The 22,323-nt window shown below is 38.3% G+C and overlaps 1 protein-coding gene across 3 annotated transcripts in view; it reads left to right on the plus strand.

Annotated features, from left to right (window-relative positions):
• LOC121437281 (E3 ubiquitin-protein ligase RNF128-like) overlaps positions 1 to 22,323 on the plus strand; it is a 105,851-nt gene that overhangs the window by 49,352 nt on the left and 34,176 nt on the right. The window lies entirely within an intron of this gene.

Consider the following 22,323-nt stretch of genomic DNA (forward strand, 5'->3'; position numbering starts at 1 on the left):
AGACAGGGTCTCACTATATAGGCCCGAGTAGCCTGAAATTAGATAGGCAGGTGAGGCTGGCCTCAAAGTCACAGAGATTGCCGTGCTTCTGCCTCTTGAGTGCTGGGATTACAGGCATGGGCCACCAAACCCAGCCAGTTTCATTTTTAATTAACACACAATAATTCCACAGATATCTGAAGCTCGATTGTGGTGTTTCTATATTGTGGCATCTTTTCCCCTCTGCCTGCTACAGCCCATACCTACAAACCAAGCAACTATCTTTTGTTTGAATAGTAAGTACCTCATCTCTCCTTATGCTTTATGCCTTTTACCCCTTGTTATTTGTTTACCTGTTTGGCCTTCCGGCTAGATGGTGTCATTTTGATGTTTTCTTAATCTTTAGATTAGAATCCTCCTGGGAACCTTTCTTCTGAATGTGCTCTAGAATGCTTTTTGACATGCCTCAAACACCCAAGAAATCAAATGGTAGAGGGCCCTCAGATCTGCTGGAAAAATACCGGAGGACTGGAAACTGGGCTTCATTTTATTGAGCATCACTGTGCTTCTTGTCTGCATACAACATAGACACCATACCCTGTTAAAGGGTCTAGACTTTCACAGCAGGGAGAATATATACTAAGAGCAGAGAAATACTTCAAACTCTAGGCGCCTTAATTTCTATAGTGATCAACAAAATGACTAAATCCTATGGATTTTTTTAAAGCAGAATTACCTGGGTAACAAACAAATAATGACACATGTGAGCTCTTCCACTATTTCTGGATGTTTAAAACTCCTTATGCCGGCCTTCAACTTGGGTCTCCAGTTGTACGTGCTGCACTTTGACGTTCCCAGCATAAAATGATCTTACCTTTAAAGCAGGAATCACAGCTAGATCAGTGCGTTGTTTTCTGTGCACATAAAGAAGGCTTTATCCCCTCTATCTCTGGGAAGTATGTATTATCACCTATATATTATCATATTGAACCTCTATGTTCCCCATCTGTTTATGGCTTTCATTCTGGCTTCTAAAATGATGAAAGCATTGAGTTGCAATAGAGGACTATAGTGTACACAGTACATACATACATTTTCTTTGTTATTTTCTGATTATGGAGCTAAGCATAGGTAAAATGTAAAAAAGAATTACTCAACGTTCCCTAGCATGGAAGTAAACACCATTAATAATGCTTCTTGTGTCTTTTTCCATGTATGGGTATAACTTTTTATTTTACTTTTATCATAGTAGTTAATTTTTATAATTAATGTTATGGCAGTAACATTCAGAAAAAAAAATTTTAAAGGCATACAAGTTTGTAGAAAAAACCATTTGTCATATTTAGTGTTCTCGCCATAATTTTCTTTTCCTAAGTATATATTATTTTTAAAATTCTATATATGTACCATGTGCACTACAGCCTTATATCAAATCTCAATGCTTTTAATTACAAATTTTCCTTGCATGGGTAAAACTGAAAAGAGAGTTCTCTTCTAGCTGAAGGTCATGGCAATCGACTAGGGGCTGGAAATGAACCTCTCTTCCATTAGCTATCAGAAGGGAAGTGCAACAGTTGGATGGAGAACAGTATGAATTACATAGCTGGAAACAAAAATACGGTCTCCATAAATGTTTACATGAGATGTATTCAAGAGTTATAAACTGGTCTACCCCATGTGATAAATCTCTCTCTCTTTTTTTTTTTTTAATTTTCGAGACAGGGTTTCTCCGTAGCTTTTGGTTCCTGTCCTTGGAACTACCTCTTCTAGACCAGGCTGGCCTCGAACTCACAGAGATCCGCCTGCCTCTGCCTCCCGAGTGCTGGGATTAAAGGTGTGCGCCACCACCGCCCGGCGTGATAAATCTCTTATGACTTGGTCCTGTTGAAATGCTTTTCTTCCAGGCCAGCCTTCAACATCCTATGTAGCCCATGATGACTTTGACATACTGATCCTCAAGCCTCAGCCCCCAGTGTGCTGGGGTGACAGGTGTGTGCCACCAAGCTTAGTTTATGTGCTGCCGAGGATGAAACCCAAGGTTTTGCGCATGCTAGGCAAGCAGTCTATCCAATGAGCTATATCAGCAGCGACTTTTGAAGGATTTGATCAGCAATTGTGCTTTAGGTATCATTCGCTCAGTATTCCTCCCTATAAGTGAAATCATTTTTACAGTTGAGATTTTTCTCCCAGCTCCCTACTGCTTGATGAAGTTGTACCTCCTGGATTGAAGTAGCTTTTTAAAAAAATTCTGTCCACCCAACTGTAAAATATCACTGGAGTTTTTCCAAACTTCATTTGATAGGGTGCCATGTATTTTCAGGGAAGATTGCACTGGGTTGGAAATCCCAGCACTGGACAAAAAGAATATGAAAATTTATATATCTATATACTTCATAGTGTATATGTAGCATATACAATATATATATTGTATTTCACTATATGTATAGTATGTTATACTTCACTATATACACTATATATACTTCACTATATATAGTGTATATAGCATATACAGTGCATATAGTATCTATATAGTGGAGTATAATATACATGGTGTTTATATAATGAAGTATATATATATTATAATGAAGTGTATATTATATATATATATATATATATATATATATAGTGAAGTATAACGAACATACTAAAAAGGTACATAAATCATTGGCTTATAGCTCAATGGATTTTTCACAAATGAAAGTACTTATGTAACCTGTCCCTAACTCAATAAAATGAAGTACTATCAAATCCCAGAAGACAATCCCAATGTAAAAAAAAAACCCAAAAAATCTGATTATCCTTTCCTACATATTGGAGGGTGTTGTTTATTTACTTACTTTTGAGACAGTTTCTCTTTGTAGCCCTGGCTGTCCTGGAACTCATTCTGTAGACCAGGCTCCCCCGAACTCAGAGATCCACCTGCCTCTACCTCTCGAGTGTTGAGATTAAAGGTGTGCACCACCACTGGCCGGCATAGGGTGTTATTGTATTACCAAACACATGGTGTGCGTGTGTGCACACATGTATGCGAATGCATGTATTTGTCTGGTTTTTGACCAGGATCCTAAAATAGTGCCCGTTTGCTACACTCTGCTCTACAATTCCAACTTTGAAGCTCTACAGGAGTCTTTTGTCCTTATTCCTTTTCCTCCTCCCTTTTTTTTCAGCTGTATATGGCCTTCTTATGCATCATGGTATGTGTTCTGCTTGCATTTGCCAATAGACTAACTAAAATATTGATTTTTTTTTTAGCTAAACAAAGTCTAGTGGTTCATGCTGAGCAACAGTAAACTAGATGTAATTGGAGGTTATTGAGTTCAGAATCTAATTGTGAATTATTTGGTTTTAACACTTGAACAATCAAGTTAGGTACCAACCTATGTCTTTGACTTAACTCTATTCATTTTGACCTTTTCTGAACGATGATGGTACTAAAATTTGTTGTGCCTTTATGATCTTTCTACACATTGCCATTTCAGAGAAAACATCGAAGTGACTTAGATAAATGCTGCCTGCAATTAACGTTATTTTGGCATTTAAAAAGAAAATAACACCATATTATTAACATGGTTGGTGAAATTACAGGTTATTTTCCTCTTCCTTGTTTTTCTGTAGTCTCTCATTTCTTAGTATGAATATATTTTACTTTCATAACCAGAAAAATTGTTTTAAAAAAGCTTCAATATTCCAATAGTTTGGTAAGGCTTAAAGAAAGAATTAATAGTGCAGTATAATAAGAACATGTGATTATAGAACAATTTACAGACTGAGAATTTAGGAATTGCTTTGGTCTTTTGAGTGCAGCTGTGTGATTATTAGGTTGCATCCCTTCTTCTAAACACTAATTGATTTTTTTCATATGTAAAAATGAGACTCCAACACTAAAGAACTTGAAGGTCTTCTTGGGTTTTCCTATTTTGTTATGTAATATTTCTCTTTTTCTTTTATATTTAAAAAATTTTAGCCTCCCATTATACACATGGAAATGCACATACCTCATCTTTCTTTGTATTTTCCTTTCTTTTTCAGAAAAGGCTTGCTGAATCGTACTAGCATCCACCAGCATCCATTTTATTCGATACTTTTAAGACCTGTGCTTAGTGCCAAGAATTCAATGTTGATCCTTTCCACCCAGCAAAGCTAGGTTGTCTGACGGTGTTTGTCACTATAGGAAGGGGAAAGAACTTCTACTGGAGTAAGAACAGTGGAGAAACCTTAGTGTTGTTTTATACTTTATTAATGATGGATAGAATATTTTGGCTCATTAAAACTGAGCAATGTCTTAATTCCCCTTGAAATTACTTTCTCCTAGGTGACACTCCACCAGTTTGTTGTTTGCATATGAAACCCTTGAATGTATAGGTTGCTGTGGTGCCACTTCTTTTCCTCTTAAGAAGCAGCCCTACTTTCTAATCCCCCATACTCTCCCTTTACTAGTCTGGGAAATTCAATATTGGGTACTCTTTCACTTTACACATACGGCTATTTCCCTTTCTTTTGCTTCCCCTTCCCTCTTGCCCCTATCCTCGCCCTTTCTCTTTCCTCGGTTTCTAATCTCTGTTATCTTCTTCTTGCTAGGTGCTTTCCCTTCTTTTGAAATGAAATTAATTACTCTATGAAAAATCCGTGCTCTTGATATATAATGACCTTGAGTGTATAGTTACACCCACTCCTGTAATCGCTGCAAAAACTCTAATCAGCTATATAATCCTCCCGAGTAAATACTTTCTAATGTTTCAGTATTCAAGATAAATCGGAAATGTTTTTCTTTATTTTTCCTTAGGTGTTATAATGATATGATTTTTTGAAAAAGTTTTGTCAAATTTGAGGTTAAGTAATAATTTTTATTTTCTTAGGTTTTAGTCCCCAAAGCATTTTAACATACAGTAGTCTGTGTGCTCTTTAGAAAATTCAATTTCTTTTTATCTACCATACTGTGGATAAAAAGTGTTATGTCTAGTTCCAAGCAATGACCTTACAAATAAACTTTAGAATGTTACCCACTAGTGTTTCTGTTGCTACTTATAATGATCGTGCCGTAGTTCTTCAGCTTATTACACTCCTCTGTGTGCTGCTTGGGACTTTATTGCATTCCATTTCATTGTCACATGGATCAGGATTCTCCCGCACCATTTCCCTGGGGTTCACTCGGAAGAAATTTTGTACTCATATTGGATTATCTCTGAAGATTATTTATTTATACTAATAATCTCATAATATTCTTAATTGTTTAAAGATATTTTATTTTATGTGTATGAGTGTTTGCCTACATGTATGTTTGTACACCATATGACTGTAGTGCCTTTATAGGCCAGAAGGGGGCATTAGATCCCCTGGAACTGAAGTTACAGAGGGTTGTGAACTGCCAGAGTCCTCTGGAAGAGCAGCCAAGCCAGTGCTCTTAACCGCTGAACCATCTTTCTGGCCCCAGTTCTTAAGTAATTTTTAAAAAATATCTTCAGTTTGACTTGTACTTTAGGTAGCCATCACCATTCCAAATGCGTCTTTTATCTTCTTAGAGGATTTAAATAGTCATTTGGATAGGGACTGGAAAATCGGATTGTTTTCAGTGAGACTTTCATTAACAAAACCAGGAGCAAACCATGTTCCCAAAGTACTCTTCTAAAGAATGTTTGCATCATAGTCTTGTTTTTCACCAATTCCATTTCATTTTCACAAGATGGCAAGAGATATCAGAACTGGCCAATGTAAAGATTAACCCTGTCACCTCCTTGCTCTAATCCTCTGTGGTTGGCCTTTTCCTGGGAAGACATGAGCAAGCATCTACTCATCCAAGAGAAGGTGTTGACTAAAGAAACATTTCCACCCGAGTCTAGCCTAGTGAACTGGTAAATTTATTGGATTGCTCATAGGAGGATGGGTGGCTCAGAGCAGCTGTATCACAGAAAGAATAGGTGACAACTCATGACAGCTACATCCTTAGAGCTCTGTGCAGCCAGACCAGCCATCAGGAGACTCTTCTCTAACAGTAGTTAGTGCTTATATAACCTTGCAGAGGGGTTTTTTAATTTGCATTTTAAAAACTTTGCTTGATTCAAATTTAAAATTTTTCTGTGGTGGCATTTCATTTGTATTTTAATAAATAAAACTTGCCTGAAGATCAGCGAGTAAAATAGCCCCACTGGTCAGCTTTACAGACCAGGCAATGGTGGCACACACCTTTAATTCCAGTAGCCACACTCGTTTGCCATAGGAACCGGATGTGGTGGTACATGCCTTTAGTACCAACTCTAGAGAGTAATATAAAACGGGAGGATACAGTTCTCAGTCACAGTCTCTTTCTGAGGTTTCTTGGAGGTAGGATCACCATTTTTAGGTTGAGATTGAGGTAAGAGCCAGTGCCTGGCTCTTTTTTTTCTGATCTTCAGGCAAGCTTCATTTATTAAAATACAAATGAAATGCCACTACAGTTTTCATGTAGTATGTTTTAATATTGGTTTCCCCTCCCTTGTCTCCTCCCAGATCCTCCCCACAGTGCATTTTTCATTATTTTTGTACAATATATTATATTCATATTCTATTTCTTCCTTAAACTTTTCTCAGAAACTCTGAGGGGTGGGGGGAAGTGCTTTTGAATCTTGTTAAGTTTCAGGAATTTTCTGAGACTTGTGAGTTGTTTATTGCCTCAGACTTTTGAGTGTCAATTTCTCCCCAAGTCTTAACAAGCTTTCCACCTAGATGGAATACTTCAAGAGAACCCTCAAAGCACTGCATACTCATTTCTTCCATTTGGCTGATGCTTGTTGGTTAAACTTGCTAACAAGATATGGGAATTGACTTAACCTTGAATAATGTAAGGAAAGGCCAACAAATAGCCTTTGGTAGTAAGGAAAGCTATGTGATTGCTCTATTTTGTATTTCAATCTATGGTACAAAGGTTGAATGTGTTCCATTTGAAAATGAAAGATAATATATTATAATGCAAGAACAGGTGTCCTTGAGTCTGATGGCTTGGCATGAATTACTGCTTTACCCATGAGTAAATATGTAATATGAGCATTTTGGCAATCTGAACCTCAGTTATCTTGTTCATGAAGGACGTAGTAATACCTATTCTCCCTGATTCTATAAATAAAGTACATGGTGAAAAATTGAAGAATGTTAGTTCTCTTGAACTTTTGCTAAGTTTTTTTTATTTGTTTGAAACATAGTACTTTTCCATTGGCTATTTTAGTTGTTCAGTATCATACTTTGAAATATGCTATTGTTTTACATCCAAAAATAAGAAAAGAGCAGCGACACTCATACTGTTATTTTTTTCTGGGTAGTTTCTAAGAAATTATAGGAAAATTTCATAATGAAGAAATGAGTCCAGGCATTGTGTCAAATTTCTCTTGTCCTAGTACTTAGGAGTTTGATGTCAGCCTGGGCTACATGGCAAGATCCTGTCTCAGCATAAAACAATGACATCTAGGGACAACTCACTGGTAGCACATTTGCCTATCATATGCAAGTCTCTGGGTTTGATCTCCAGTGCAATAAGAAAACAAAGCTAGACAAAAAGAATAGGAAGAAAATGAAAAACTTACCAAACAAAACCAAAGTGAGATATGAGAACAACTGCCATGCCTTCCATTTCTCCTATGCGTTTCCATTTTTACAGTAAGAACAAAACCTTAATATTAAGAGATTACACCCCGGAGGGCCCAGAAATATTCATGGCACAGAAGTAAAGGGAAGGGATTTAGGAATCAGATGGATTTTGATATGATTCCCAGTTCATTTATCTCCTGTAATAGTTTTGCGAGCTTTGCCAAATTAATCTCTTTAAAACTTGATTTCTACCCATGTAGAGTGGAGAGTAATAATTATGTCTACATTATAGGTTAATTATGATGGATAAATATAGAGAATTAGGTGCACATTTTAATACATTAAAAGGAAAGCTTAATTTTTCTTTCGCCTAATAGCCCAGGCTTGGAGACCAGAAATGCACCTCACAGTAACATTTCTCAGAGCCTCTAATGTGCCAGGAAAATTTGCTTCAACTTCAATTTAATGTGTTGTTTCTGAACATATAAGTTTTGTACCTTTGAGTTCTTGTGTCCAAGTCAAAATGAAGGCTTTGCCTCTCAACACAATACTTTTCCAAAGTATAATGATAATGCAACTTGTAATCAAATCTCCCTGTTTCAAACTCTTACTGAAGAGCATGCAAAAGAGGTCCCAAAACCAGCAAAAGTTTGAACCTCCTGTGTGTTGGATGTGGCAGGAGTAGAGGTTTGATCAAGTAATGCATAGACATAAATTGAAATGTCGTTGATCCTTTCCATGGAGTTCACAATTTCAGGCTGTATTGAATTTTTCCTCATTGGTAACAGTTAGTCAGTGTTACACTTTTGATCTTAAATGTCTCCCAAGGGAGCATGTGTTAAAAACTTGGTCTCCAGCCTGTGTCACTACTGGGAGGTGGTACATCTTCTAGACATGAGCCTAATGAAATAAAAGGATTGGGTCCCTGAAAGGAGTATTGGAAACTTGTCCCCACTGACCACTCTATTTTTTTCATGGTCATTATGTGGTAAGTAATTTTGTTCTGCCACATACTCGCCATGATAGTGTTCTGCCTTGCCACATGTCCAAAGCAACTGAACCCAGTTCCCAGCTTACATGATCATAGACTGAACCCTTTGAAACTTTTAGCCCCAAATGGACCTTTGCTTTTTGAAAGTTGTTTCGGGTATTTTGTCACAGCAGGGCAAATCTAAACGACATAGTCTATCTAGCTTGCAAATGCCAGCTTAGGTAGGAATTTCAGGTCTACATAACAATAACAGCGCCTGATGTCTAGAGTTGGGTACCGTGTAAGCTACAAAACCCATCTTTCTTCTACATGTCCTTACATTAATTCCATTTGGTCTAAAAGACTGAGAGTAAAGTAGCAAGTGCTGGAGGCTCTGTTCCAGCTGAATGGTCAGCTTCCAGGCCTACGCTATGGCTATGTTCTGCACCCATGTGTTCTGCACATGGATACAGTAGCAACTTAGTCCGTGGAATTCTCCTTCCTAAGGCTTAACAATGTAGGAAAACAAATCTGATCAATAAGAAACCAAAAATAGCAAATGTCCACATGCATGGGTTTCCTTTCTCTGAAATCCTTGTGACTTCCCTCTCATCACCTTTTTATTGAAGCTCAGCAAACTGTCACTCCCGGGTCCTGTTAGTTGTTTTACCCTGTTCCATCAACTGCTCCCATCAGATTCTGAACAGCTTTGGATACTGTGAAATTTATTATTCAAAGGGATCGGATACACTAATATTATAGCTTCCTAACATTCCTCTGGAAAGCTTATATGAGAAGCAACAGTAAATGATGAATTTAGTTTCACCGCATAGTCGAATTATGGAAACAGAAAATGTCAACACAAATTTCAATACAATCGCAGAATGTATTATTAACTGAATAAACTGTATTGTGTAGAATCTTGCAATAGTATATCTTTTATTTTTTTGGCAATTTAAGGTTGTAGAGCTGCTTCAAGGGTTTTCTTTTATGCTCTCTGAACAATGTCCCAAGTACTAAAACCACCGGTTTTCTAGTGAACCAGGTGGCTCTATTCTAACCTGACCTTAGGAACCAAATGCCCTGTGCCCTAGTGCTTAAATGTAATTCTGAAGCTGATATGTACCCAAGCTCCAGGCTGGAGAGGAATTAATGTCTTCAGTGGAGCAAGCCTATCAGTATGGTCATTTCAGCTGAGTCAGCACTGTGTACCCTGTACATACTATGTACTCTATATACACAAGGTATATATACAGGGTAGGATAATCTTTTTTTTTAATTTTTCCATTCAAATATTTACACTTCCTCCCCTCCTCCCATTCCCCTCCTGCTCCCCCACTCACTCTCGTCCCTCCACCTCCCTCCTTAAGAGAGGGCAGGGAATCCTGCCCTGTGGGAAGTCCAAGGCCCTCCCCCCTACATCCAGGCCTAGGAAGCTGTACATCCAAATAGACTAGGGTCCCAAAAAGCCAGTACATGCAGTAGAAACAAGTCCCAGTGCCTTTATCAGTCAGCCCACATTGTCAGCCACATTCAAGGGGGTTTGATCATAGGTTTGTTCAGTCCCGGTCCAGCTGGATTTGGTGAGCTCCCATTAGAACAGGCACTCTGCCTCAGTGGGTAGACCGAGTAGGATAATCTTTAATCTTTAGCTTTATATCAATATATATCTCATGTGCTTTCCGAAGGTGTGCCTACCCTGTCTAGATATGACATGTTTGTATGTGAGAAAGAGACATATCTTAGAATGTTCAACACTGATTATCTTTTTCATTTATTTTTTTAATTTTTTTTGGTTTTTTGAGACTAGATTTCTCTGTAGCTTTGGTGCCTGTCCTGGAGCTAGCTCTTGTAGACCAGGCTGGCCTCTAATTCACAGAAATCTGCCTGCCTACCAAGGGGTGGGATTAAAGGCGTGCGCCACCACTGCTGGGCAAACAACAGTGATTATCTTAAAAGAATGAATTTAGTTTTCAGATTAAATCAAGATTCAAAGGATCACTAAATATATCTCACAATAGCCCACGATGTTCCACTAAAGTTTGAAACCATAAATACTATTGAACCATGTGTCGTCTATATATTTTATCTCTATAATGTATTTTCCTTTCTTTCCATACATACCTATGATAAACTTCAATTTATAAGTAGAATAAGGATTAGCAGCCATAAATAATAATGAACTAGAATAATTATAGCAATATAATAAAGCTAAAGCTTATATTTTTATTTCTGCATAATACTTTTGTAATATAGGTAACTGAAATGTCAGAAATTAACACTGTGAACAAGAGGGTATTATGCTCTTAAAACTCCAGTTAACCAGTATTTATTGGGCATATGTTATGGCCACTTCACTAGATGTCATAGATACAGTGATGGAAGACATAGTCACCAACCTGAAGAAGTTCATAGCTTGGTATAAAGTAAGGCACATAACTTCCAGAGAACTACACACTAAATGGCTCAAATTAGACTTCTAACCCAGATGTGCCAGGATCTTCTTAAAAGACATTAAACCTCTTTCTCTATGTGAAATGGAGCTTTTAAAAGAACCTTTCACTAAAAGAATAATAGGAATATAGAAGTGTTTCTTGAAGCCACAAAGAGAAAAAGAGAAAAAAAGCCCAAAGAAATAGACTATTGGCTTGGCTAGGAGTTAGGAGTTTATTCCTGGTGACAATGGAGAGAGATTGCTGTAATGGGAAAGGAATGGGGTCATTTCTGATGGGGCCGATTTTCAAACATCTCTGTATGAAGTCTGCTGCATGCTTTTGAAAATGATCCTCTTGGCAGGGTTTTTTGAATACTTCACAAACAACTGATATTTCTCTAGACAAAGTGACTGCACCACTGTCTTGGAATTATTTAACCTTAATATCAGTTAAGCTCTAATCAAATTCTAATGTGTTTCTCAAAGAATTACCTGTAGACCACATACTGCAAAATAGACCATAGTGAACTAAGCAGATTTCCACATCCCACCCTTATGTTCTGACTCCAAATGGAGCTTAGGAAGACTCCCAGTTAAGTCTCGTGCACATTGAACTTTGAGGATCATTTACCCCCCAAACCTCTTCAGATGTTGTAAGAGGACTGTTGTTGGTCCCTGATAATTTCTCAATGGTCTAAGAAGTCAAGACTATTTTCATAATAGCACTTAGACATTATTTACCTCATTCCCTGTGCTCATGTTTATACAAATGGTGTAAAAGCAGTAATGGGGAAAACTGCTAGCATCATTTTTTGAGACATGGTCTTAATGTATAACCCTGGCTGTTCTGGAACTCACTATGTAGACCAGACTGGCCCTGTGCTCACACGGTCCAACCTGCCTCTGCCTCTTTGTGCTGGGACTAAAGGTGCATGCCATCACACTCGACCTATCTGCGAGCAACAAATTAAGACTGACATACTAAATGCTACTGATCATACTCCTGTGCACGTATAGGAAAAAGAAAATGTCAGTGTCACATAAAAATGTCTCCAAGACTGTGTGTTCAGCTCTATATAGGGAATCTATATTATATCTCTCTAAATACAAGGCTTAGTCATCATTGCGGAAGAGAAGGAAGGAAGATTGTAAGCCAGAGGTGGTAGTGGATGACGACAAGGAAACAGTGTTTTCTGAACACAGCAGGGAAGTCAGTTTCACATCTGAACTCACAGCTGTTCTGGCAGAACGCACAAGACCCTTGTAGGCTAAAGCCAGACAAATGACAACCTGGAAGGGGAAAGTGGGCATGAAGTGCCCCATTCCTAGCTGAGGAGCTATGGGCATTTGATAGCTTCGGAAAGAGGGTGAGCCAGTTCCCTTTAAGGGCATGAGCCCTGCTAGTACCAAGCTCCAAGGCAGGCACCCCACCCAGCAGGATTTGTACAACATGAATTGGACTTGATGGATACTTTTTTTAAGAGAGAGAACATGAAGTTGGGTGGGTAGGGAGGTAGGGATGGACTTAGGTAAAGTTGGAGGAGAGGAGTGGATATGATCGGAGTATACTGCATGAAATGTCAACAATCAATAAAAATATTAATAACATTGTTAAATTAATTAAATAACATTAAACATATTACTAAAAATAACATATAAAGATTAAAAATAAAACTGAAGGTTAGTTTAAAAAAGAATACCCCAGCGAATGAATAAAATAGCTAATTTTGTTAAATCTCTCCTCTACGCCACTTCCATTTCTGCATTCTGAAATGCGCTGTTTCTGTGTGCGGAGATGTGAAGCCGGCAGGAGGCAGCTTGCGATCAGATGCTCTATTGTGTTGGAAGAAAGCGCACGAGTGAGATAGAGCTGTCAGCTGAACTAGCTCTTCTCTTCGGAGAGCTTCTTTAACTTGACAACCTACTGACAAACAGGAGCGCTTCAGAGCTAAATATTTGGAAGACCTCTCAAAAATGAAAACTGAGCCTGTCAAGGAAAACCACTGACAGTCTTTTCTGCCAATGATATAATTTTAAGTTTTCTGGCAAAATTGGAATTTTAAAAATGTACCCACTACTTGAACTTGATAAGTTGATACCTTCCTGGTATTTGGACTTTTCTGATAATATCAGAGTTGATATTAACATGTGATTTACTTTTTTAAATGCTGTATAGTCTTGAAATGAGGTATCACTTATATCTGTGTAATCCAGTGAACCAAGACTTTGCAGATGATCAGTGCGCAATATTAAAGTGGATAGATGATGTCTCGGGGCCCATGCGACAAAGCTGGGTACAGTTCTGCACATTTGCAATCCCAGTAGCTGGGACTTGCTGGCCAGCCAGTCTAGCCTCTCAGTTAGATCTAGACCAATGAAAGACCTTATCTGAAAAAACAGAGTGGATGACATCGGGAGAATGACTTCATGGACCCACAAACATGGACATACCTACACAGGAGCCTCCCACAGGAACAGGAACATGTGTGTGTGTGCGCACACACACTCACGGGATGTGGATAAATGAAAGAGCCATTAAATATAAAAGGCAAGCCAATGAATTTTGATTTAACCGTGTGTGTGTTTGTTTTGATATGGTTCCAAATTATGTCTTATATCTAATTAAGAATTCAGTTTGGGTGTAGTATTGAAGTGCAGTATATACAAATATCTGGAAATACTGTTAAAGCAACACTTACTTCTCTAGTTGCATCTTTTCTGTAAGTAAAATTTTACCTTCATATACCTCCACTAATATATCACAATTATTCTAATGCAAAAGCATATATGAATTTCCAGCTGCTATAAATTCCCTTGTGATAAGTCAGGCATTAAAGAGGTTTGCTTAAATGATAAATAAGACCACTCATTCATACTATATTTTGAAGAAATAATATTTTAATAAAATTATGTTATGTAATTATGGTGACTTCAAATGAATGATAAATTCCTTGGTATTAACTTCTAATTTTGTAAATGTCACTAGAAATAATCTAAATAAGCAAAGGTTCTTTGAAGTCATCAATAACTTTAAAACATGTAAATGTGTCTAAGACCAGAAAATTGGAGAATTGTGAATCTAGTTCTTGTGTTCTTAATGATATGCTAAACTAGTGGAAACCAGAATGAGTTAAGACAGGACTAGATGTTTTCAAAACAGCTATACGAATTGTTACTTGTAAATGTGATAGGTCTTTCACAAATTTTTCGTCTGTGACCTTTTCTACAGAGTGCTTCTATTTTCCTACTATTTTTAATATGCTGCTTTCTGAAGACTCCATCTGCCAGAGACAATTTTGTATGATATCAAAATGGATCCATTCCCAAGTTCTCTGATGTAATAGGGCCCTCCAAACCTACAGTTGAAATATCTGAGAGTTCATGGAAGTAGAGCAACTTTCTATACTATCCAGAGTTATGTATTTTTGGTCTTATGAAAGTACACCTTAGTTTTCCATTTTTACGAACTCTGATATTCCTGACTGAGCTAGTTGTCTTTCCCAACTGCCTAACGTATGGGAACCCCCGACAAGTAGACTTCATCCATTCTAGAAAGCAGTGGATTCCCAAGCGCTGACACCATTGCAGGGTCAGGATGCCTGAACAGCATTGAGATTAGTTTAACATCATCTACTCTGAACTTTAGGGCCCTTCTTATTTGTGATTTACTCTTGGTGAATACTTCTTCTTCCCTAATATTAAAAGAGTGTAGTTTTGACTCATCTCCTCATGTTTTTTGGTGTAATGCCAAGGTCCTGTAAATATGCTGTCACTATGCTTACAATATTTCATATGTTATACAAATTTTTAAACTTATTTTATATTTTGACATATTAGTATCGAGGTGAGTAAAAAGATTCAGAAACACAGAACTTACTATGTCAGGACTTAGTAAGAATACTTGCTTAATGAGTTTGTGCTTACAAGTAAATAAGATTAAACCTGAATCATAATATCTGAATTATAATATCATAATAGCTGAATTATAATATCAGCTGTCACCATGAACCTGTATGTAATTTGTGTGCAATGTGAATACTAAAAATAAAATAAATGTCCTCAATAGTACATAGGCTAGAGATCGTTGTGATTAATATTTTAATTGGATGATATTTAGTCATAGTGGTAAGAGTTCTTGCAGGGGCTAGAGAGATGGTTCGGTGGTTATGGGCACTTGCTCTTCTAGAAGACCTACGTTTGACTCTCAGCATGCATGTTGGGTGGTTCACAACTACCTTTAGCTCCAACTCCCTGGGGAATCTGACACTCTTTTGGCCTCTGTAGGCATCTGCTACCACCACTACATACACAACTAATTAATAAACAAGAGTTCTTATATCTTGTTTTATTATTACTGTTCCCAAGAAAGCAGGCTGTGTTTTAGTTATTTACTGTACCCCACAGCCTAGTGCATAGTGATTGGGTTGTCACCTGAAGGCTTTGTACTCCAGTCCTCAGAGATCAGTTTTACAAGCTTCGAAGAAGTGTTGTGAGTATCCCAGGATCTACAGTGGCAGGAGCAATCTCCATAAAAGGCAAAAGGCCATCTTTTTAACTGTCCCTTTGAAAATTCACATCCACTACATTTTCCAGATCTTGTTAAAAATGAAGACACCACAAGGCCCAGTGGGTCACACTTGTAATCCCAGGACTCTGGAGGTTAAAATGGGAGGATCAGCAGTTCATGGTCAGTCTCTGCTCCATAGTGAGTTTGAAGCCAAGTCTAGGCTACATGAGACTCCTTTTTTTTTTGTTTGTTTGCTTGTTTGTTTCAAAAAGGAGTTAAGGGCCTGCAAGTGTCTCAGTGGGTAAAGGTGCTTGCCCTGGAAATATGACAACAGAGTTCATTCTGTAGACCCTGTGTGGCGGAAGGAGACAACTCCCACAGGGTGCAGCATGCACATGTATGTGGGCACACACATGTACATTGCAGTAAGCAAAAAAGAGAGTTCTCTTAGCCTTTCAGTGTCTATCCCCCAGTGTCTGTCTAATTTAGGAATAGTAAATGTTTGCAATAGTTTGTGAATATGACCACATATATACTGCAGTATCATAAGTGCCTCAGTTTACACAGTGACTGTTTTGCGAACCTTCAGAAAGATCACTTAGAAAACTGAGATTATAGCTCAATGCTAGAACATTCGCCTGTTATGCATGGGCCTTGGGCTCAGTTCTCAGCACAACAGAAAAGAAAGAAAAGAAAACGGAGGCTCCTGTAAAAGGTCAGAAAACCTCATTTGAAAAGCGGAAAAATTTAACATCAGCTGAAGCGGTGATAATGGTCACGTGCAGCACTGGAAGGTCATGGGGAAGCTTAAAGGAAAACAAAGCTCTGGAGGGTTTGCTTTAGCAGCAGAAACTCACACACACCCAGCAGTCATAAAAGGCTTTCTTTAGATCCTTGGGGTGTGGCTTAGTGGTAAAGTGCTTGCCTGTCATTCACAGTCTCATTCAGGAGGCCTTGCCTTTAATTCTCAGCCCTGAAACGCAGAGCTAGTTTTGGTTTGCTTTATTTTGACTTTGTTCCACTAAAATGAATCTATTCTTCAGAGTTCTAGAGTCAGCCATCTTATTTTGAGGTTTTCAATAGAGTAATATGTCGAAAACAAATTTAACTTGGATTGTATATCCATGTCGATTGGCTTTTGTACTTGTGTGTGTGAAGTGTGGCTTCTCTGAATCAAATTTGGCCTTGTCCTTTTAAGGCAAGCACTGTACAAGCTAAACTATATCCCCAGCCCCAACAGTAACTGGCTTTACAGGTAGCTATGACTAAGGGAAAAAATGATCAAACTAAGTTTGATACCAGTTAAGTTGGGTTTTGTACTACTTAACACATACATTCTCATCGTAATGCCTACTAGTGGGCTAGAGCTTGACGACTGAGTGATTTGTCATATGGCCACAGTTGGAAAAGCTGAACCATAAAATTAAACTACACTACCAATTCCAGCTTCTTCCAACTCTGAGAACCAGTTTTTAAAATTTCCCGCCATACCCCTGGGTTGTCTCTCTTTTGTTTTTATTTTTAAAGTCAAATCTCATTCAAATTTCAGTAAAAATAGCAAACTAATAGAGAAGAGCAAAAGAACAGCACTTAAACCAAACTGTCTTGTCTTCCTCTCTCTCCTTGCTGCGAATTCAGTTTTATTTAGAACTGGGACAATGGCAATGCCTACCTTATAGGGCACGTGTTAAGACCCTAGTTTATAGATAAACCTTATCTGGTAACCTTTTCTATCCAGAGTATAGGTAAAATTCAGAAACTAAACCAAGTGTCACTGACCAACAAATATGAACACTGCAGGGTTGTTGCACTGAAACCCCCAAGTGCTCTCCGGAAGCTGTTTTACTCTTTCTGTAGACCCAAGCTCAATTGTCTCTTCTCAGCCAACAGCGGTGGAGAAGTGTCAGTTGCAGAGGAGAGCTGATTCTGTGAGCAAGAGAATCTTCCTCCCTCAAGGAAAGTTGTCCAGTGTTATATATTTTTTAATGAATTATGCTGATCCATGAGATCTATTCCAGTTTCAACAATATATGATTTAAGTACAAATTATTAACAGCCTGGAGACAGATAATATTACTGTTATATTAAATAATGGTTTACAAAGATAACCCACTGTCAATAACAAATCATGATTAGTATATCTTAGTTATGAAAATAGGACACTATTAAATATGCATACACTTTTGTCTGTGGAATAAGAAGGAAATACGATTAAAGATGAAATGTTTTTAATATTCCAGAGATAGAACAGATTATTTATTCATTTGCTTCACATAGTCCACTAGAGCAAAAATTATGTGTTAAATATCTAATGGAATAAACTTAATAGTTTCTGGATAGTTCTTCCACTTAATTTATTTTTAGTGAGGTGAGCACACACATGCCACAACGTGGGTATGGGAACCAGAGACCACCATTGTGCATTTGGCTCCATCCTTCCATCTTTACAGGGGAACCGGGTCCTGACTCAGATTGTCAGACGTCAGTGGCAAGTATTATTCGCCGAGTCATCTTGCTGCCCAACGGGAACATATTTAATCAGTGTTTAATATGTACATTTTACAGAAATAAAACACTGCATACAGATTGTTTCTAAAAATATTCTAATTCTGTGCTGAAATGTATTTTCTGTTCCCTTATGGAACACAAAGCTGATTCTATGGCTGTATGTACCAGGCAGGTTTTTTGAAATAAGGACTTAGCTACACATATTTGACAATGTTAAGTGTGATATGTCTGTTAACAAGATGACTCATGAATAGAACATGTGCCATGTAAATGTGAAGACCTGAGTTCAAATCTCCAGGATCCAGGTAAAATCGTATAGAGTAGTGCGAGCATCTGGAATCCCAACTCCCCTGTAGGGAAATACGGAAAGAGACAGGTGAATCCCCGAAGCTCAAAGGCCGCCTAGCTTGGAATATGCAGTGGAGAAAAGCAGCAAGAGGCCCCATCTCGATCAAGGTGGAAGGTGAAGACTGATACCCCAGGTTGTCCTTTGATGTGCACATACGTCACAGCATGTGTGCACTTGTACTGTCCGATTAACGTATGTGCACATACAGTGTATACATATAAAACACAAAGATTAAAAAGCTACTTACATAAGCATAGTTAAAATTTATTATTTGTGTAAAGCAAGTTTTCCAGTAAATTTTACTAGTGTGAAGCTTGTGACTTCCTGACCATCCCATAACTAAAACCATTGCTATCATGAATTAAAAGACTCTTTCCACTCCGAAATAGAAAAGATTCTTAGTTTAGAGAGGGAGTTAGGTGTTCTGACTGACTCTTCAGGAAAAATGAAGAACTAGATAGAAGTTAAAATTCAAGTGACAGGAGCTGGTGAGATGACTTGGATGGTAGTAAAAACACTTGCTGTCAGGCCAGATAACCTGAGTACTGTGCCTGGGAACCATTTTGGGGAAGGAAAGAACAGAATCCCATGTGTAGTAATAAGGAGCAGCGGGGCTGCGTCCCCAGCACCCCGGCCGCCTGGCTAGCTTATACCCTGAAATAATTACACGGACACTGCATTCTTTTAAACACTGCTTGGCCCATTAACTCTAGCCCTTATAGGCTAATTTTCATATCTCGATCAACCCATCTCTAATAATCTGTGTAGCATCGGTCTTACCGGGAAAGATTCTAGCCTACGTGCATCCTGGCAGGGCATAAGCTAGCAGGCGGCCGGGGTGCTGGGGACGCAGCCCCACCACTCCTATTTCAACACCCACGGTTTTCCTTTGACCTCCACTCATGTGAGTGTGCTCACACACACGTACACATGAACACACACACACATACACACATCAAATAAATCTTACAAACAAAAGTGATGGAACATTTGCTTTCCCTTGGGAAAACTATGTAGGGAAAATTGGATCTTGAGGGATAGATACATAGGCAAATGGATAAGGGAGCAGTGATCGGAATGCATGCAGGGAACTTGAGGGCAAGAGGACAGAAAAAAATAGGGTTAATGAAAAGTGAATGACAACAAATGGTCCCATGTGGTTGAATCTGAGTGTGCATGATGTGGGAATGTAAGGGAGATACACCAAACTAGACGACTCAATTGAGACCATGTCATATGAGGTTTTACACCCTACACCAAGGAGTAAGACTTGAGTAGTAGAAAGTAAGCAAAAATGGTTGAGCTGGACATACCAACACATGTCAGAAAAGCGAGCAGTAGGATACATTCTGATGAAATTTTAAGGGGCTATCTTTCAAGTTACTGGACTTGAAGGACTCTTGGTGAAGTGAACGTTAAGGATGCTGGAAAATAGGGAAACCAGTTAGGCTATGGAAACACGACAAGGAATTATGAAAGCAGCGTGAGTTTGAAAACGTGTTCTGATAATGGGAGACAGCAAGAAAGGAAGAAGGACATGGCTGATCTGATAGTTGAGCACTAAAGTATTGGAGAGGGACACCGCTGCTACTAAAGCAGGTGACCTGAAGAGTTGTGGTGCCATTACTGTGATTTGGAACCCTCTGGGCAAGGAGTCATTTTCAGAAAGACGCAAGGCACTGGGGGAAAAAGAGATATAATAATGCCTAGAGTATATTTAAAAAAAAAAAACATTTATGAGGCTGGGGAGAAGACTTAGTTGGTAAAGTTCTTGATTTGCAATCCTTCTGGAGAAGCAGAGACAGGAGGATCCTTGCTTGCTGGCCAGCCCACCTAACTCAATTGGCAAGTTCTAGGTTCAGTGGTAGGACTTGTCTCAAAGAATAAGGGGGAAGAGGGAAAGAAGCAGAGAAAGACAATTTTACCTTGAGCCCGGCCTCCCCTACATATATACACAAGCACATATAACCAACCTAAACACACACACACAGACACACACACACACACACACACACACTACAAAAAGAGAAATGTCTTTGATATTATTGGAAGTGTAATTCAGTCTATTTCACCATTAGACTATATAAAGTATGTGTGAATATGAATTGTGGGGATAGAAACACAACCTTGTTCCTGTTGTATACAGAATTTACATTCTTGACTGTGTTTTTAAATATAATATTCTTAAATACAGTGGCTAGTCTGAGTAGCCACTTCTGGTACTGAGTCTATAGCTTCTAAGAGAAAAATCTATTTCCACTGCTCAGAAACTTATTAGGCCTCATCTATGCTGTAAAAAGAAATCTTTCAAAGGGCAATATATTCCAGACTTGACTTTTCAAATTATCTGTGCTGTTAAATATTATACATGTTACAAGATCACATTATGTAACTGATAAAAACTTTACAGCCAGATGTTTTCCTAAGAGTTGGCAAAAGGAAAAAGACAAAGAAGTCTGTGTTTCATTTCACAGTTAGAATTTAAGCAAAGGTAAATACCAAAACAAACAAAAAAACCTAAGCAAGTTTTCTGCTAAATTACCAATTCTTAAACTCATATGGGAAATCTGGGTCCTATGTTTGTTTTAGATGAAGATACAGAAAATGCTCTCTACATTTTCTACTCCCTTCACTTCTGGTATCTTTTGAGATTTTCCTCCATGCAAATAGACCGTGAGTCATTCTCTTGGACTGAGTGGTGACACATTAGTCAGCGGGAGTCGTAAGAGTTTAACTCTCCTGTGTAAACGGTTCTCTTGGAGCTTCGGCTCTCTGGAGTGCTGGACTGGAGAGGCGGTTTAGTGGTTAAGAGCACCTGTAGCTTTTCCAGAGGACCCAGACTTCGTTCCCAGACACATAGTGCTTTGTAACTCCCTGGAACTCCAGTTCCAGTGGATCTGACAGCCTCCCCTGCACTGCAGGCACATTGTGTACATAAAGGTAGTCACGGAAGCGCTCATATGCATAAAATAAAGCTGTGAAGGGATCTGTAGTGATACCTTTTGCAGACATTAGGAAAGGATCCTACCCAGTGTGCTGTGACGTATTTCTATGTGGCCTAATCCTGTGCAGTCTTTTGCTAGGAGGAGCTTTAAATTTCAAGGATTGTTTGGATTTAAAAAAAATGACATATATATATATATATATATATATATAGCCAGTGAAGTTTTTTTTTTACTCATAATCATTGAAAGGGACAATATTATTTTAGTATCTGTGTTTCAATTCTAGTCTAAAGGTCTTTTAAAGTCTTATTTGTAGGAGGTTGTTTATCCCAGGCTGGGGTTTGATTATTAACCCTGAGTAGTACCTTAACCTAGCTAGTATCAATAGGAGGTTTCTCTGGTTGGCAATACATTAGCACCCAAAGAACCCTTCTTCTGCTTCAGATCGTGCATCCTGGGTCATAAAAGCTAGGAGGATTATAAACCTTGATAAACCTTGGAATGGCTTGAATGATAAGTCATTCTTAGAACATTCAGAAAGACGAGGTTTATCTTGCTTTTCTAGAAATGTGTTTGGGAGAAGAAAGGAGGTTGTTACAGATGTGATATCTTTGGTAACAGTTGTGTCTAAGTTCAGGTTTGTCCTTAGCTGGTGCTGAATAGAAACAAATACTTCTATCCCTTATCTGTGTTGTTGTCCTTGCAAACCTGAACAGGTCCATGTGTGAAAACTTAGAGCTCTTGGAACAAAATATCTGTCTGTCTGTCTGCCTGCCTGCCTCCTGTCTGCTTTCTTTCTGTTTTCCTTTCTTGTAATAAATGTTAGTTGGGTGAAGGCGTATCCTTTTCTACTGTTATTCTTTTCTTCTTTACTTTGCTTCATAGTGCATTCATTGGGACCGAATATTATTTCCTTACATCATTTTATACGTGTATATAATGAACTTTGTAATGGCCTACCCATTGCCCTCGCTTACAGCATATCCTCCTTTCACAGCTTTGCTTCTCCTTCCCAAGTAGCTTGTGTAAAGTTGATATTCTCTTTGAAGATCTATGGAAATAGCACATCATTAATAT

The sequence above is a fragment of the Microtus oregoni genome, unplaced genomic scaffold, assembly GCF_018167655.1.
Source record: "Microtus oregoni isolate MIOR12 unplaced genomic scaffold, Mior012 000050F_ref0000143, whole genome shotgun sequence".
NCBI lineage: Eukaryota > Metazoa > Chordata > Mammalia > Rodentia > Cricetidae > Microtus > Microtus oregoni.